This window comes from Rutidosis leptorrhynchoides, chromosome 7, assembly GCF_046630445.1.
Source record: "Rutidosis leptorrhynchoides isolate AG116_Rl617_1_P2 chromosome 7, CSIRO_AGI_Rlap_v1, whole genome shotgun sequence".
NCBI lineage: Eukaryota > Viridiplantae > Streptophyta > Magnoliopsida > Asterales > Asteraceae > Rutidosis > Rutidosis leptorrhynchoides.
Genome location: NC_092339.1, coordinates 336371115 through 336388628, shown reverse-complemented (window position 1 = coordinate 336388628; position 17514 = coordinate 336371115). Strand labels below are relative to the sequence as shown.

The following is a 17514-nucleotide window of genomic DNA, read 5'->3' as shown; positions in this document are numbered from 1 at the left end:
TCATCCAATTACATATTTGGATTTTGACCTATCAGAATCCAACAAGTGGCATAATGAAGAAATAATGGACACAATAAAAATTGATTAGAAACAGATTAATTAACAATATGAAATTCTATTAAGAATCCACGCTAACAAAATCCTAGCTAACTGACCCTAGCTAACTGTTAATTCCGTATTACCATTTAATTATCGCAAGTTATTTATCGCAATTTAATTATCGCAATTTACATTCTCGCAATTTTATTTATCGTCATTTAATTTCTGTTATTTACTTTACGTATTTTATTTATCGTCATTTAATTTCTGTATTTATTTTACGCACTTTAAATATCGGGACACGTATACAAGGTTTTGACATATCATATCGACGCATCTATATATATTATTTGGAATCACCATAGACACTCTATATGCAGTAATGATCATGTGACGACCCGGAAATTTCCGACCAAATTTAAACTTAACCTTTATATGTTTCCGACACGATAAGCAGAATTTGTAATGTTGAATCTTAAAAAGTTTGGAACTACATTCATGTAATCAATTACCCTTTGACCGTGTTCGACGATTCACGAACAATTATGTGTATATAGATATGTATATATAATATATAATATTAACTGAAAACATTAACAAAGTATTAGATATATGATACTTTACATGAACATATTTGTTTCGATATATTTATCGACAGAATTAAGAGATAATATCAAATGATTGAATTATCAGATACATTATGATATGATTACGGGCCTATGTTATAAGGTCCACTGTGATTTAAGAAATCTATTCTTTTTGACAACTCGTTACTTAACCAGTATGATAAAGATAACGATATTTATATTTTATTTTATTAAATATATATAACGATTTAAATTAATATTATATATTTTTATACGCGTATTATACGTACATAGTTTTATACTTTTACTATACTTTAACTTTACCTTTACTTTACTTTTACTTTACTTTAACTTTAATAATTCATACTTTAATAATTCACTTTAATAATTCATACTTTAATAATTCACTTTAATAATTCATACTTTAATAATTCACTTTAATAATTCATACTTTAATAATTCACTTTAATAATTCATACTTTAATAATTCACTTTAATAATTCATACTTTAATAATTCACTTTAATAATTCAAAAATCTATTATAAATAGAATTCAATAGGTTTCATTATTTCATAGAAACTTGAAAATATATTTCTCTAAACTCTCTCAATCGAATTACATATATATATATATATTTACTTAGTACTATTTCAAGATATTATTAGTATACATAAAATACTACGACGGAGTTATATTCAGACGATTTTAAAATAAGTTTTCAAATGGGATATAGCTAAGGAAATTATGGGTTATAGCTATGAAGGTTATGGGTATTGATCGAGGGTATTGCTCGTGAGGTCAACCTAACGTTTATCATTTTTGTTGCGTCTACGTACTTTCCTGCAATATTGAATCACAATATTGATACGTGAGCATTCATATCTTATCTTTTATATATTAATAGTGTATCCCTGACTAGTGCTCGAGTATATATGATTATGCATGTTTGTATGCTTAGTTTCGTCGTTAAATAGTTTATGATAAATCACGAATTTGATACATATGCTACTGAGATAAGTTATATGATATGCATGTCGTTGAAAAGCTGAAGAAAAAAAATTAATAACTTTTCATTTAGAAATCGTGTGGTTTCGATGAACGGATTAAAAGATATGGTCAACTGAATTATCATTAATTTTAATATTATTATTAAAATGATTATTATAACTGTTATTAGTTGATGTTATTACTAAAATTATCTTTATTACTAAAAATTAATATTTTTATTGAAACTGTCATTTTATTATTTTTATCATTATTATTATTATCAATATTATTTTATCAAATAAATATGCGTACAAAGATATTTTTACCACACGTAATGTAATTACATTAATAATACATACCACTATATTTTTATGATATTAAGTGAATTTTATAAATTTTATTACTTGAGATATATAAAAGTATATTTTTATCATATATGAATTTTAATATAAATTTTTATTTATTAATAAATGACTTGTATTATTTAGTATAATAAGATCTGATAAATATATTTAAATATATAAAACTACTATATATAAGTTATATAATAAACATATATAGATTTTGAAAGTCATTTTGGGTCAAGTTGACTTTTGTTGACTTTTGCATGTCGGTCTCGAGCATTAGAATTGTGATACACTACGACTTGACCTAAATTGTTAGACAGATATTGACCAACATATAAATATATATACTTAATATAGGTTCGTGAATCCGAGACAAACCCTGCACTTGTTCAGTGCCGTCATATACATAATTGCTACGAAATACAGTATTGTGAGTTTCATTTGCTCCCTTTTTAATTGCTTTTGCAATATATATTTTTGGGCTGAGAATACATGCGCTGTTTTATAAATGTTTTACGAAATAGACACAAGTACTAAAACTAATTCTACGTGGGTTTAAACCAGAAATATACCCTTAGCTTGGTAACATTAAACTACTTGTCTATGTACGGTAGGCGCGAATCCTAAAGATAGATCTATTGGGCCTGACAAACCCCATCCTGACTATGGGATGCTTTAGTACTTCGAGGTTATATTAAACACACCTGATCTGGTGTACTTCAGAGGGTAAAACATGAATGTTAAGGCTTGTTACCGGGTGCCTACAACTTATAGAATACTTTTATACACTTGCGAGTGTACGGATATTTATAGAAATTGAAATCTTGTGGTCTATTACTGTTACGGAAATGATGGATTATGATAAACTAATGAACTCACCAACCTTTTAGTTGACACTTTAAAGCACGTTTATTCTCAGGTATTAAAGAAATCTTCCGCTGTGCATTAGCTCATTTTAAGGATATTACCTGGAGTCATTCATGACATACTTTGAAAGACGTTGCATTCGAGTCGTTGAGTTCATCAAGATTAATATTAAGTCAATTATAGTTGGATGTAATATGAAATGGTATGCATGCCGTCAATTTTTGATGTAAATAAAGTTTGTCTTTTAAAAACGAATGCAATGTTTGTAAAATGTATCATATAGAGGTCAAATACCTCGCGATGTAATCAACTATTGTGAATCGTTTATAATGTATATGAACGGGTCCTTTCAGTTGGTATCAGAGCGGTGGTCTTAGCGAACCAGGTCTTGCATTAGTGTGTCTAACTGATAGTTGTTAAGATGCATTAGTGAGTCTGGACTTCGACCGTATCTGCATGTCAAAATTTTAGCTTATCATTTTTAGTCAGAAATCATCTACTTACCATCCTTAGGAAATTACGTGCTTATCATTCTTAAGTCTAGACGCGTTTTCCTACATTTATTGCATAATAGTATATAAACGAATTCTTATCTTAGCATATCTGTTACTGTGAACTTTGACTGACATCTTTCAAAGATTCCTCCGTAATTTATGGGATTTTGGTATTATATATACATATGTAAATTATGTATTGAAGAATACCAAATCTAAATTCTACAATCTATTTCATACCAAAAAAATTCTTTCCCTGATCATACAAGATGAATCCCTCAACCAGTTTGAGTTCCTCGGATTCCGACAGCTATGCCGATATGGATTTCCACATGAGCTCCGAAAGCAGCGTGATCGGAATGAATCAACCAATTAGCCATCATCTATTCTGGATGAATTGGGGATAGGTTCGTAGCCTCTTCAATAATTGGAGACAAGAAGAAGGTGATCCCTTCCATCCACCACATTGCCCTCTTGGCGATGAACCTGAAGCACTTACCAGCGAATCGGTCCGAAACACCATTTTCTCTCTCATTTCCAGAGTATCTCGTCACGATTATATACTACATCAAATTCTAGATTTTATTTATCCGCTCGTTCGAACTGACAATCACCCCGGTGTAATAGAAGAAGTCAACGCGCTTCGCGCTCGAGTAGTGGCTTTAGAGAATATGATGCAAGGGTTACAAACACCAACAAATAACGAAGTATTAATTCATAATTTCAATTTTATTGAATAAATACTCCGTAAAAGTTATGTAATTTCTGAAGTCTTTAGGGATTATTCAGTTCTAGTTTCAACCGTAAATCAAATGAGTTTAATTTAATATTAACTCATTAAATCTATGTTACATCTGAAGAAAATATGCACATATATATTTTCATAAAGACTGTAATAAAAATCTTTTGTACAAAATATTAATTGTGAAATATTTTTTAACAGGTAGGTAATACCCGAGAGATATATAAATTCACAATTAATATGTTACATTCTTCGAATCAGATTCAGCAAATCATCCATTATACTCCCTTCTTTCACAACAATATACATTCTTTTATAGAAATCAAAACAACCATACTCATTCAAAATCTAATTACATATTCTGATTTTGAAATCTCAGAATTCGATTCAAGATATAACCGAAATCATCACTCTTAGATTTCTACATCTTTCAAAACTATACTTTGACTTCAAAACTATCCTAGAACCTCATTTCTATTCATGGAACTCACAAAATATTTGTATCATTCAAAATCTTAGAACATCATATGTATATTAACAATTACAATATGTGTTCAAACACTTCAGAATTCTTAAAGACATGCGAGATGATGATCCAACCACACATTACCCACTGTCATGCACCTGAAAAGGTCTCAAAACCAAAGTTATAGTTTAACACGTATCCTTGTCAGATCCTTTGATATTTATTACTAAATATAATTTTTCAATCTCTTTCCAAAATAGACAGTTTTGTCATAGCTTCAACAAATCACCTTCATTTGTTTATACGAATAAACCTTATTATAACAATTACCCCTTCATCATTGTTACCGGGGAACCTTTCATATCTCGCCACATTAGCAGTAAACTTATCAACAACTTCATTAACCTTCGACTTAAGCCTCTCCGAAAAGCCACTATACTTATTCATTAAAACCACATCATGTACTCACCTACATCCTGTAACAATAATTGTCACACCAACTACCGGGAATTAGCAATCAGTATTTTGAATTCCGCGACAATTTTACGTCAAAAGTTATATGTATACATATAACGTCTATCTCCTAGACTTACATACTTCGAATGTGAATTTTCTGAAAAACATCCCAAACTATGAACTAGTTCTCTGAAATTGGAAAAATGCTGATGAAGCAGCAAAAACTGTAAACGACTTTAACAGTCAAAAGTTTGATGATAAAGAATAGTATGGTGGTAAAGCTGAGAAAAAGAGAAGGTTTGAAACTGGAAAACAGATTGAGCATACCATGAAGGAGGCTGTGGACAAATCACAAAGACTAAACCTGCCTTCAAAGGATCCAAATGATTCAGTGTCTACTGAAATCGTTAGCAAACAACTTACTTCTTATTCTAAACCTTCACAGACAAATCTTCTTCATCATCCATATTATCGTATCTTTTATTATAATATCTTCGATATTCCTGAAGATATTTTCACAACTATTCTTATCTGAAATCTTTTATCTCTTCGCAATATCTGCGTTACAACATAAAAAGAAACTGTGTTAGTTTCTAAATTCTAAAAAAAAAAATTTGAATTTAAAATAGGAATGTTTTTGAAGTAGTGTTGGGAACTGAAGCATGAGTTAGTATAATATAATGACACTTGATCAACGTGATTATATTACAGTAAGTCATGCTGAGTTTCTAATGGAAAGTGATGATTCACAGAACATACCGTCATCATGTACTGTTTACACGACTCTTACATTCTACCCAATTTCCAAACATATTAAGAACATATCATCTTGATAGCTCTATATTTTCGGATATTCTGGTAATTTTCCAAATCAAGATTGTGCCATTACGATTTTCTTCTTGGAACATTAACTATGTTCATCCAAAAATTCATATCTACGAATTCTGGACCATTATCCGCTTGACTTAAGGTCGGAAAGAGAAAACGAAAGCATGAAGCTCCGAAATATAATGGAGAATATAAAGCCCGATAACAACCCCGAAATTACAAACCGTGTATATCAATGCGTATAGCAATATAAAGACACGGGAGAATGAAAAACACAATAACCCCAAGGTAATGGTAGAAGAAAATAACTTCCTCCGGTGGTAGATGAAAAAGAAGAATGACATATATGAAAGTTAAGAGTATATCAAGAATCAATACTGGATGAAGCATATTAATGAATGCTTTAAAGTATGAATTGGGGAGAAAGACTAGAAGGTGTGAGATGTGGAAATAAAGAAACGAAGGGGGTGGAATTATAGTAAAATATCAGACAGAGAAATCGAGACAGATTATCGCATTTAATCAAAGAAGATCCTGATTTCCTTAATCGCCGAAGAACCAAATCTTATTGCAAAGATTTTCTTTAAATCCCATGAATTCCGAAAATCAATCATAACTACGTCATCGGTTAAAATGAATATACGTTTACTCATTTCACTCTCTTGCGATAGCTTCACTTATACTCTTCGCGTAATCAAATTATTTTATCTATATTACTCAATGATGATAAAACTCTATTTATCAACTCATATTCATCATGAAAACATTTTTATAGTTAGCCATGACGACCTCGATCAAATTTCGGGACAAAATTTCTTTAACGGGTAGGTACTGTGACGACCCGGAAATTTCCGACCAAATTTAAACTTAACCTTTATATGTTTCCGACACGATAAGCAGAATTTGTAATGTTGAATCTTAAAAAGTTTGGAACTACATTCATGTAATCAATTACCCTTTGACCGTGTTCGACGATTCACGAACAATTATGTGTATATAGATATGTATATATAATATATAATATTAACTGAAAACATTAACAAAGTATTAGATATATGATACTTTACATGAACATATTTGTTTCGATATATTTATCGACAGAATTAAGAGATAATATCAAATGATTGAATTATCAGATACATTATGATATGATTACGGGCCTATGTTATAAGGTCCACTGTGATTTAAGAAATCTATTCTTTTTGACAACTCATTACTTAACCAGTATGATAAAGATAACGATATTTATATTTTATTTTATTAAATATATATAACGATTTAAATTAATATTATATATTTTTATACGCGTATTATACGTACATAGTTTTATACTTTTACTATACTTTAACTTTACCTTTACTTTACTTTTACTTTACTTTAACTTTAATAATTCATACTTTAATAATTCACTTTAATAATTCATACTTTAATAATTCACTTTAATAATTCATACTTTAATAATTCACTTTAATAATTCATACTTTAATAATTCACTTTAATAATTCATACTTTAATAATTCACTTTAATAATTCATACTTTAATAATTCACTTTAATAATTCATACTTTAATAATTCACTTTAATAATTCAAAAATCTATTATAAATAGAATTCAATAGGTTTCATTATTTCATAGAAACTTGAAAATATATTTCTCTAAACTCTCTCAATCGAATTACATATATATATATATATTTACTTAGTACTATTTCAAGATATTATTAGTATACATAAAATACTACGACGGAGTTATATTCAGACGATTTCAAAATAAGTTTTCAAATGGGATATAGCTAAGGAAATTATGGGTTATAGCTATGAAGGTTATGGGTATTGATCGAGGGTATTGCTCGTGAGGTCAACCTAACGTTTATCATTTTTGTTGCGTCTACGTACTTTCCTGCAATATTGAATCACAATATTGATACGTGAGCATTCATATCTTATCTTTTATATATTAATAGTGTATCCCTGACTAGTGCTCGAGTATATATGATTATGCATGTTTGTATGCTTAGTTTCGTCGTTAAATAGTTTATGATAAATCACGAATTTGATACATATGCTACTGAGATAAGTTATATGATATGCATGTCGTTGAAAAGCTGAAGAAAAAAAATTAATAACTTTTCATTTAGAAATCGTGTGGTTTCGATGAACGGATTAAAAGATATGGTCAACTGAATTATCATTAATTTTAATATTATTATTAAAACGATTATTATAACTGTTATCAGTTGATGTTATTACTAAAATTATCTTTATTACTAAAAATTAATATTTTTATTGAAACTGTCATTTTATTATTTTTATCATTATTATTATTATCAATATTATTTTATCAAATAAATATGCGTACAAAGATATTTTTACCACACGTAATGTAATTACATTAATAATACATACCACTATATTTTTATGATATTAAGTGAATTTTATAAATTTTATTACTTGAGATATATAAAAGTATATTTTTATCATATAAGAATTTTAATATAAATTTTTATTTATTAATAAATGACTTGTATTATTTAGTATAATAAGATCTGATAAATATATTTAAATATATAAAACTACTATATATAAGTTATATAATAAACATATATAGATTTTGAAAGTCATTTTGGGTCAAGTTGACTTTTGTTGACTTTTGCATGTCGGTCTCGAGCATTAGGATTGTGATACACTACGACTTGACCTAAATTGTTAGACAGATATTGACCAACATATAAATATATATACTTAATATAGGTTCGTGAATCCGAGACAAACCCTGCATTTGTTCAGTGCCGTCATATACATAATTGCTACGAAATACAGTATTGTGAGTTTCATTTGCTCCCTTTTTAATTGCTTTTGCAATATATATTTTTGGGCTGAGAATACATGCGCTGTTTTATAAATGTTTTACGAAATAGACACAAGTACTAAAACTAATTCTACGTGGGTTTAAACCAGAAATATACCCTTAGCTTGGTAACATTAAATTACTTGTCTATGTACGGTAGGCGCGAATCCTAAAGATAGATCTATTGGGCCTGACAAACCCCATCCTGACTATGGGATGCTTTAGTACTTCGAGGTTATATTAAACACACCTGATCTGGTGTACTTCAGAGGGTAAAACATGAACGTTAAGGCTTGTTACCGGGTGCCTACAACTTATAGAATACTTTTATACACTTGCGAGTGTACGGATATTTATAGAAACTGAAATCTTGTGGTCTATTACTATTACGGAAATGATGGATTATGATAAACTAATGAACTCACCAACCTTTTGGTTGACACTTTAAAGCACGTTTATTCTCAGGTATTAAAGAAATCTTCCGCTGTGCATTAGCTCATTTTAAGGATATTACCTGGAGTCATTCATGACATACTTTGAAAGACGTTGCATTCGAGTCATTGAGTTCATCAAGATTAATATTAAGTCAATTATAGTTGGATGTAATATGAAATGGTATGCATGCCGTCAATTTTTGATGTAAAGAAAGTTTGTCTTTTAAAAACGAATGCAATGTTTGTAAAACGTATCATATAGAGGTCAAATACCTCGCGATGTAATCAACTATTGTGAATCGTTTATAATGTATATGAACGGGTCCTTTCAGATCGAGTTCTCTATACAGGGTTGAGGTTGATTCTCAAATAATATATATACTTTGAGTTGTGATCGAGTCTGAGACGTATACGGGTCACGACACGCATTAATTAATTCGAATATTGTATATTAAACTATATATGAATTATTGGACTGTCAACTGGGGACTATCGACTGTGGACTAATAACATTGGACAATTAAAATAAATTAAAATATTGATTATAACATATGAAACTAAACAATTCTTCAAGTTGCCACTTGATTTCATCTTAAACCTCATTTGTATCTTGACGATTTCAATCTGCGTTCAAACCTTTCATGATTCTTGAAAACACCCCAATCGAGAGTATGAACCAACCGCACTTCATCTACGGAAGAAAAGATTTATGTATATAGTTATGCACCTAAGAAACTCTTGGCAATTGAGTAAAAGTTTAACACGTAACCGCGTCAGATCCTTTGGCATTTATTATCAAAAATAACCTTGCGATCCCTTTTCAAAGTAGCCAATTTTGTCACAGCTCCAGCAGATCAACTTCGACTTTTCATTTGAAGTAGCCTTACTATAAATCCTGATATATACGATTACCCTTTTGATATCGGATAATTCTTTTATATTCCACCATATTACCAGCAGACGTACCAACAACCTCGTTGCTTCTTGGCTTAAATATCTCTGACAAATCATTATATTTATTCATTGAAACCCTATCATATACTCATCCGCATCTTGTAACGAGAACTGACATACCAATTACCGGGAATCAGCAATCAGTACTTTGAAAACTCACAGCATATCTACATCAACAGTTATATGTATGACATTTATCTCTTAGAATTATGATCCCTCATTCTGGAATTCTGAAAAGTACTCAGTCACAAATCAATACTCTGAATGTTGAGGAAGCTGAATGAAGCAGCAGAAACCATAGACAACCATAAATGCCCTTAATCATCGGAAGTTTGATGATAAAGAATAGTATGTTGGAAAAGCTCATAAAAGTTGGAACTGGAAAATGGATTGAGCTAACCATGAAGGAGACAAAGGACAAATACAAGGACCATACCATATATTCAAAGAATCCAGGTAATTCTGGATCTGATGAAACCTTCAACGAATATCTTGCTCCGAAGTCATATTAAAATCTTGCTGAAAATCTTTCTCCATCAACCATCGAACTTAGAAATTCAAAAATATCATCATCAATATCTTCGATATTTCTAAGGATATTTTCATAAATATTCTCGTCCGAAATTATATACCTCCTCATGCTTCCTGTGTATCATTATATCGGAAACATTCAATAGAACATTTAGTATCGAAAAGCAGATTATGTGAAACTATGAAGAAAACCGTGGACAAATCACAAAGAATAAGTTTAACTTCAAAGAGTCCAAATGATTCAATGCCTGCTGAACTCTTTAGCGAATATCTTGCTCCTTACCCTAAACACTTGCGGACAATAGTCTCCATCATCCCCTGATCTTAAATATTCAAGGATATTATCGTATCTTTCATTATAGATATCCTCCATATTTCTGAAGATATTTTTATAACTATTCTTATCTGAAATCATTCATCTCTTCGTTCTATCAATATTACATCATATAGAAACTGTTAGTTTCTATATTCTGTAAACTTTTGAGATTAAAATATGAATGTTATTGAAGTAATGTTGGGAACTGATGCATGAGTTAGTATAATATAATAACACTTGATCAACGTGATTATATTACAGTAAGTCATGCTGAGTTTCTAATGGGACATGATGATTCACAGATCATAACGTCATCATGTGCCATGTTACATGACTCTTTCATTCTGCTTAACTTCTGAACATATCAAGATAGTATATTCTTGATAGTTCTATTCTCAATGATTCTAATAATTTGACAAATCAAATCGTACGATTTCGTTCTTTCTTGGTTAGAACATAAAGTTCATTCGAAACTCCTTACTTACGAATTCTGGACCGTTGCTCGCTTTACTAGAGGTCGAGAGGATAATAAAAAGGCAAAGAGATCCAAAATATAAGAGAAAATATAAAGCCCAATAACAACACGTAGGTTACAAACCATGGATATTAATACGAATAATAATATAAAGACACGGTATAATTAAGAATAGTATCACCCCAAGGTAATAGTAAAAGTAAACAGATTCTTCTGGTGAAAGATTGAAAAGAAGGATGACAGAAATGATAAATATATATATATATATATATATATATATATATATATATATATATATATATATATATATATATATATATATATATATATATATATATATATATATATATATATATATATATATCAAGGATTAGAACTGGATTAAGCATTTTTAAAATCTTTTAGATGTATGAACTAAGAAAGAAAGTATAGGAATGGTGAGAATAATGGAATGGAAGAGCTTAATTTATAATGGAAATATCAGACAGAGTAATCGAGGCAGATCACCGTATTTATTTATAGAGATCTTCATTTCCTTTTTCGCCGAAGTATCAAATCTTTTAAATTTCGAAGATTTTCTTTAAATTCCTTGAATTCCGGAATTCAACCATGACTAGTCAAAAGTTATGATGAAATATGTCTTTCTCATTTCACTATTTGGTGATAGCTTCACTCGTACTCTTCGAGTAATCGAATTATCTTATCAATATTACTCAACAATAATAAAATTCTATTTATCAGCTCAAATTCGTCATGAAAATATTTTTAATGTTAGCTATGACGATCTCACTCAAATTTCGGGACGAAATTTCTTTAACGGGTAGGTACTGTGATGACCCGAAAATTTTTGAACAAATTTAAACTTTAATCTTTATATGTTTCCGACACGATAAGCAAAGTTTGTTAAGTTAAATCTCAAGAATTTTAAACTGTGTTCATACATTCATTTAACCTCGACTAAATTCCAACGATTCACGAACCATTAAATGAACATATATGATTATATATGTATATGTGTATATATTATAACTTAAAAATGTCAACAAAGTATTTAAACGTATAATGCTTTACGAGAACGCATTTGTTTCAATATGTTTATCAATAAAATTAGAAGATAATATCAAATGATTGATTTATCAGATACATTGTATGATTACTAGTCTCCGTTGAGATGTCCACTTTGATTTAGAAAACCATTCCTTTTTAACGGTATCCGGAATATTTGGTAAATGTGATTTACAAAAGTGTCATTTACGAGAGTTAGTCAAAAGTTAGTAATCATTTCCGTTTTAAATTTCAAAAGTGTACTTTACTTTGAATAAATCGTGTCCCTTGATAAATCAACTATTTAGTTTTCATATTAAAATATTATTTGGTAAAATAACTACTATTATTTAAAACGAGTTAAATTATATAAAACGAACTTTGAAATATAATTGGTTTTGAAAGACTAAATATTATATCATTAGATAAATATTTCAAGCATATATATTATGTACAAATTTACAATTCTAAATAAAAATATATATATATTTTAACTTAGTCATAAAACGTCATGATTTAAAATAATATATTTTTGATAAACAATAAGTCACTGATTTATAGAAGCAAATGACCGCAACGCTCAATGTTATAAGTTATATTTTTTATAAGGTAATTTATTAATGAGTAAGTCAAATTACTAATAAGGGTACACGTCGCGTAACGTAAACGGCTAGTTTTCTAAACGTACGAAAGTGCGTTCGAAAAACCGAAGGTGGTACATGAGTCGAGTGACAACGTACGTGTCATTTGAACAAAAATTACATTTTTACTACGCACGTAAATATAATATAATATTTAATTAATTCTAAAGATTAAATATATTATATATTATATAATATATAAATATAGGTATCATATGTAATGAAATGGGTGTCGGCAGAATTAAAATCCAATTACACGTTTAGAATAATTGATTTAATATTATATTAATTAAAATTAGTAATTTGTTTGTTTGGCACATAATATGTGATAGTTATATGTATACTTTCATACATAGCATATGAATTAGATAACCACCTAACCACCACAAGAATCATCACCTTGCTTTTGTTTCTGCCCAACACTAAAAACACCATCGACTACAAATTGTTTTCACTAATGTTCATACTTCTGTTTATCTTATTTTTCTTCCGGTCGACATCCAAACAAATTTTGGAGAACTGCTACATGATAGTGCTCCAAATTAACATATATTTAGTAGCAATATCGTTCCAATATGTAAAGTTTTTAAATGTAATTTCCTTATTTTTAGTTGTAATAGTTAAATAAAGAAGTGCGAAGACGAAAGACGCAAATCGCTCGAAAATGAAGATTTAAAGACAAAAACGAAGATTTGAAAGACCAAAACGTCCAAAAAGCTCAAATGTACAAGATACAATTCAAAAGGTTCAATTTATTGATGAGAAACGTCTAAAAATGACAAGAGTACAAGTTACAAAACGCAAAGTACAAGATATTAAATTATACGAAAGGACGTTCGAAAATCCGGAACCGGTACCCGAGCCAACTATCAACGCTCGACGCAACGGAGCTGAAAGTACAAGTCAACTATGCACAAGAATATAATATAATATTTAAATAATTCATAATAAGAATAATAATAAATAATAAAAAGTTGTTAATTGAGCATAGTTAAGGGGTCATAAGTGAAAATTTCAAATCAACATTTGCCTATAAAATGGAATTCACGTAGTAATGAAAAAGAACACCTTTTTCTAATCTTCTTTCTTTCTTATGTAATTTATATTTATATTTATAATATTAAGTTTAATTTAAGATTAATAATAATTGGGTTATTGTAAGAAATGTTTTACGGGTTTTAAAGTAGGAACTCTGTCCGTGTAACGCTACGCGATTAATCACCACTGTAAGCTATGTTCTTCCTTTTTAAATTAATGTCTAGTAGCTAAGTCATTATTATGCTTATTTAAATTGAAGTAATCGTGATGTTAGGCTAAATATTAAGATGGGGTAATTGGATTTTTTTACCATAATTAGGGTATGGACAAAAGACCGACACCTGTGGACTTTGGACCATGGACAATTAATAGATGGGGGGTATTGTCTAAAATTGAGCGACAACTCATGGGAGCCTGTCGAACCTATCTTCAAATTAATTAATCTAAATAATAATAAAATGGTTATGGATGTCCTATTTAGTGACGTTTATACGACATCCTTTACAATCATTTAATTAATTATTTGGGTTGGGTAATTTATTATTCACTACGGCCAAGTGGATAAATTAATATTCATGGACCAATAAAACAGGGGTGGATTACATTTAAGGACACTTGGTGTAATTGTTAACAAAGAATTAAAACCTTGGATTACACGCAGTCGTTAACCTGGTGTAATCATTAAACAAAGTATTAAGACCTTGTTACAGTTCGGATCCCTAATTAGTTGGATTATTTGACTTCGGGAATAAGAATAATTTGCCGAGCATTTTATAATTATGACCGGTGAACTATTTTGGACAAAAACCACATAGGATTCAAATAATCCAGGACAAAGGACAATTAACCCATTGGACAATTAATTAAAATCAAAAAGTCAAACATCATGGTTACGGAAGTTTAAATAAGCATAATTGTTTTATTGTATTTTTCATCGCAATTTTATTTACTGTCATTTTATTTATTGTCATTATTTTACGCACTTTAATTATCGTCATTTATCTTTACGCTTAAAATATAGAATCGACAAACCGGTCATTAAACGGTAAAACCCCCCTTTTATAATAATATTACTACTTATATAATTATATATATTTTGTATAAATATAGTTAAAAATATAGTAAGTATCACCAGCTCCCTGTGGAACGAACCGGACTTACTAAAAACTACACTACTCTACGATTAGGTACACTGCCTATAAGTGTTGTAGCAAGGTTTAGGTATATCCACTCGATAAATAAATAAATAAAACTTGTGTCATATTTTGTAGTATTTCCTAGTAAAAAAAATACTATTTCGTACCCTCACGCTACATCATCAAGTTTTTGGCGCCGCTGCCGGGGAGCGCTAAAACGCTATATTTTTAATTATAATAATATTGAAATAAAATATAATAATATAATAATATTGAAATAGAATATAATAATAATATAATATAATAATATTGAAATAGAATATAATAATATAATAATATTTTAGAATCAAAATTTGATACGTAAAGTTTTAAAAAGTCGTATTTATTAAATACTTCAGGGGTATATTATGTAACTTGTAATTAATAATTTCTATCATGTCGCTTTCATGTGAATAGTAAATTAATTAATTTCTTTTCATTTACTATTCATGAATAGTAAATGAATTAAAAAAAAAAGTTTTGAAAAAAAATAATAATTATAAAAAAATTATTAATTTGTAAAAAAAATCGTTTTTTTAAAAAAAAAAAAGTAGTAAAAAAAAACGTTTTTTTTTAAGAAAAAAAATTCGTTTTTAAAAAAAAAAAAAAAATTTGTAAAAAAAAATTCGTTTTTTTTTAAAAATAAAATTTTAAAAAAACATTTTTTTTTTAAAAATAATAAATAATAATTTTTTTTAAGTTTTATTACCTTTAGATTTTTAGACTATAGTTACAATTTTTAGTATTAAGTTTAGTTTTGCATAGTTATTTTTATTTCTAGAATTTTTAGGTTTGCCGTAAAATCCCTTAAGTGCTTATTCTTTAGACTAAGATTTAGGTGCTTTAGAATTTTGCGACGCCGTTTTTCGCGCTACTTTCTTATTTTTATTTTTCGATGCCTATTTTTCGACCTTTTATTTTTCGACATTTTTCGACGCGCAATCTATTTCTTTCTTATTTCTCGACGCTCTAGTTTTTAGGACGTAGAATTTTCTCTATTTCTTATCTAATTCTCAAACGGAAAGAAAAATTATTTAAGCGGTTAAGTTAATAGACGTTGACATTTTTCTGGTTCGTAGTAATAGTTGGATTTGTTAGTGGCTAGTTGTGGGCTTCCGATTTAAAGGGTCCTGGCTACCTGCTACATCTTTTGGCTATTTGAAACGTGGGCAAAATCAGAAAAGTCTATTAATTGGACAACTTATATAAGTTTTTCTTATTTTTTTTATAACTACTAGGATATTCTGTGAATGCACCGAGCAAAACGTTCACCACCTTTCATACGTTCACCACCTGTAACTCGATCAAGACATCTAGCAAATATTGTCGCCGTTGATTTTTCTTTAGAATCGTCATCTAGTCGAACAAGAACTCCAACTCAAATTTCCGATAATCCATCTTTTGAACCCGACTTCACAATTAAGAACCCGGAGCATATTCAAGGACAATTCCAAGATCTTGAACCACTAATTATTCCTCCTGAGCCACAAACCATTAAATCAGAATCCTCTAGTGATTCGTATTCAACAAATTCAATTATGGAAGTAACGGAACCTCTAAGTATGGAAGATCGAATGAGAGCCACACGCACGGGCCAAGGTCACGCCATTATTAAGCCAGAAGTTAATGCGCCAGATTATGAAATCAAAGGACAAATTCTACACATGGTAACTAACCAATGCCAATTCAGTGGTGCACCGAATGAAGATCCAAACGAACATCTTCGTACGTTTAATAGGATCTGTACACTATTCAAAATCCGAGAAGTTGAGGATGAACAGATCTATCTCGTGTTGTTTCCCTGGACTTTAAAGGGAGAAGCCAAAGATTGGTTAGAATCGTTACCTGAAGGGGCGATTGATACATGGGATGTTTTAGTTGAAAAATTTCTTAAACAATTCTTTCCGGCATCTAAAGCCGTGAGACTTCAAGGAGAAATTGTTACGTTCACACAAAAACCAAATGAAACATTATATGAGGCGTGGACAAGATTCGGAAGGATGTTGAGAGGATGTCCTCAACACGGTTTAGACACTTATCAAATAGTACAAATATTCTACCAAGGTGTCAACGTTGCTACAAGAAAAGACATCGACATAACAGCTGGTGGTTCCATTATGAAGAAAACCGCAACTGAAGCTTACAAAATTATTGATAACACTGCTTCCCACTCTCATGAGTGGCATCAAGAAAAAGATATCTTTCGTTCATCTAAAGCGGCTAGAGCCGATTCTAGCCATGACTT

At 29.5% G+C, this 17514-nt stretch overlaps 1 non-coding gene across 1 annotated transcript; it reads right to left on the bottom strand.

The window, feature by feature from the left end:
- Positions 1–17191: 17191 nt before the first annotated feature.
- LOC139860732 (small nucleolar RNA R71) lies at positions 17192–17298 on the bottom strand. The gene has a single exon (XR_011763356.1). It is a non-coding gene; the product is annotated as a small nucleolar RNA R71 (small nucleolar RNA).
- Positions 17299–17514: the final 216 nt, after the last annotated feature.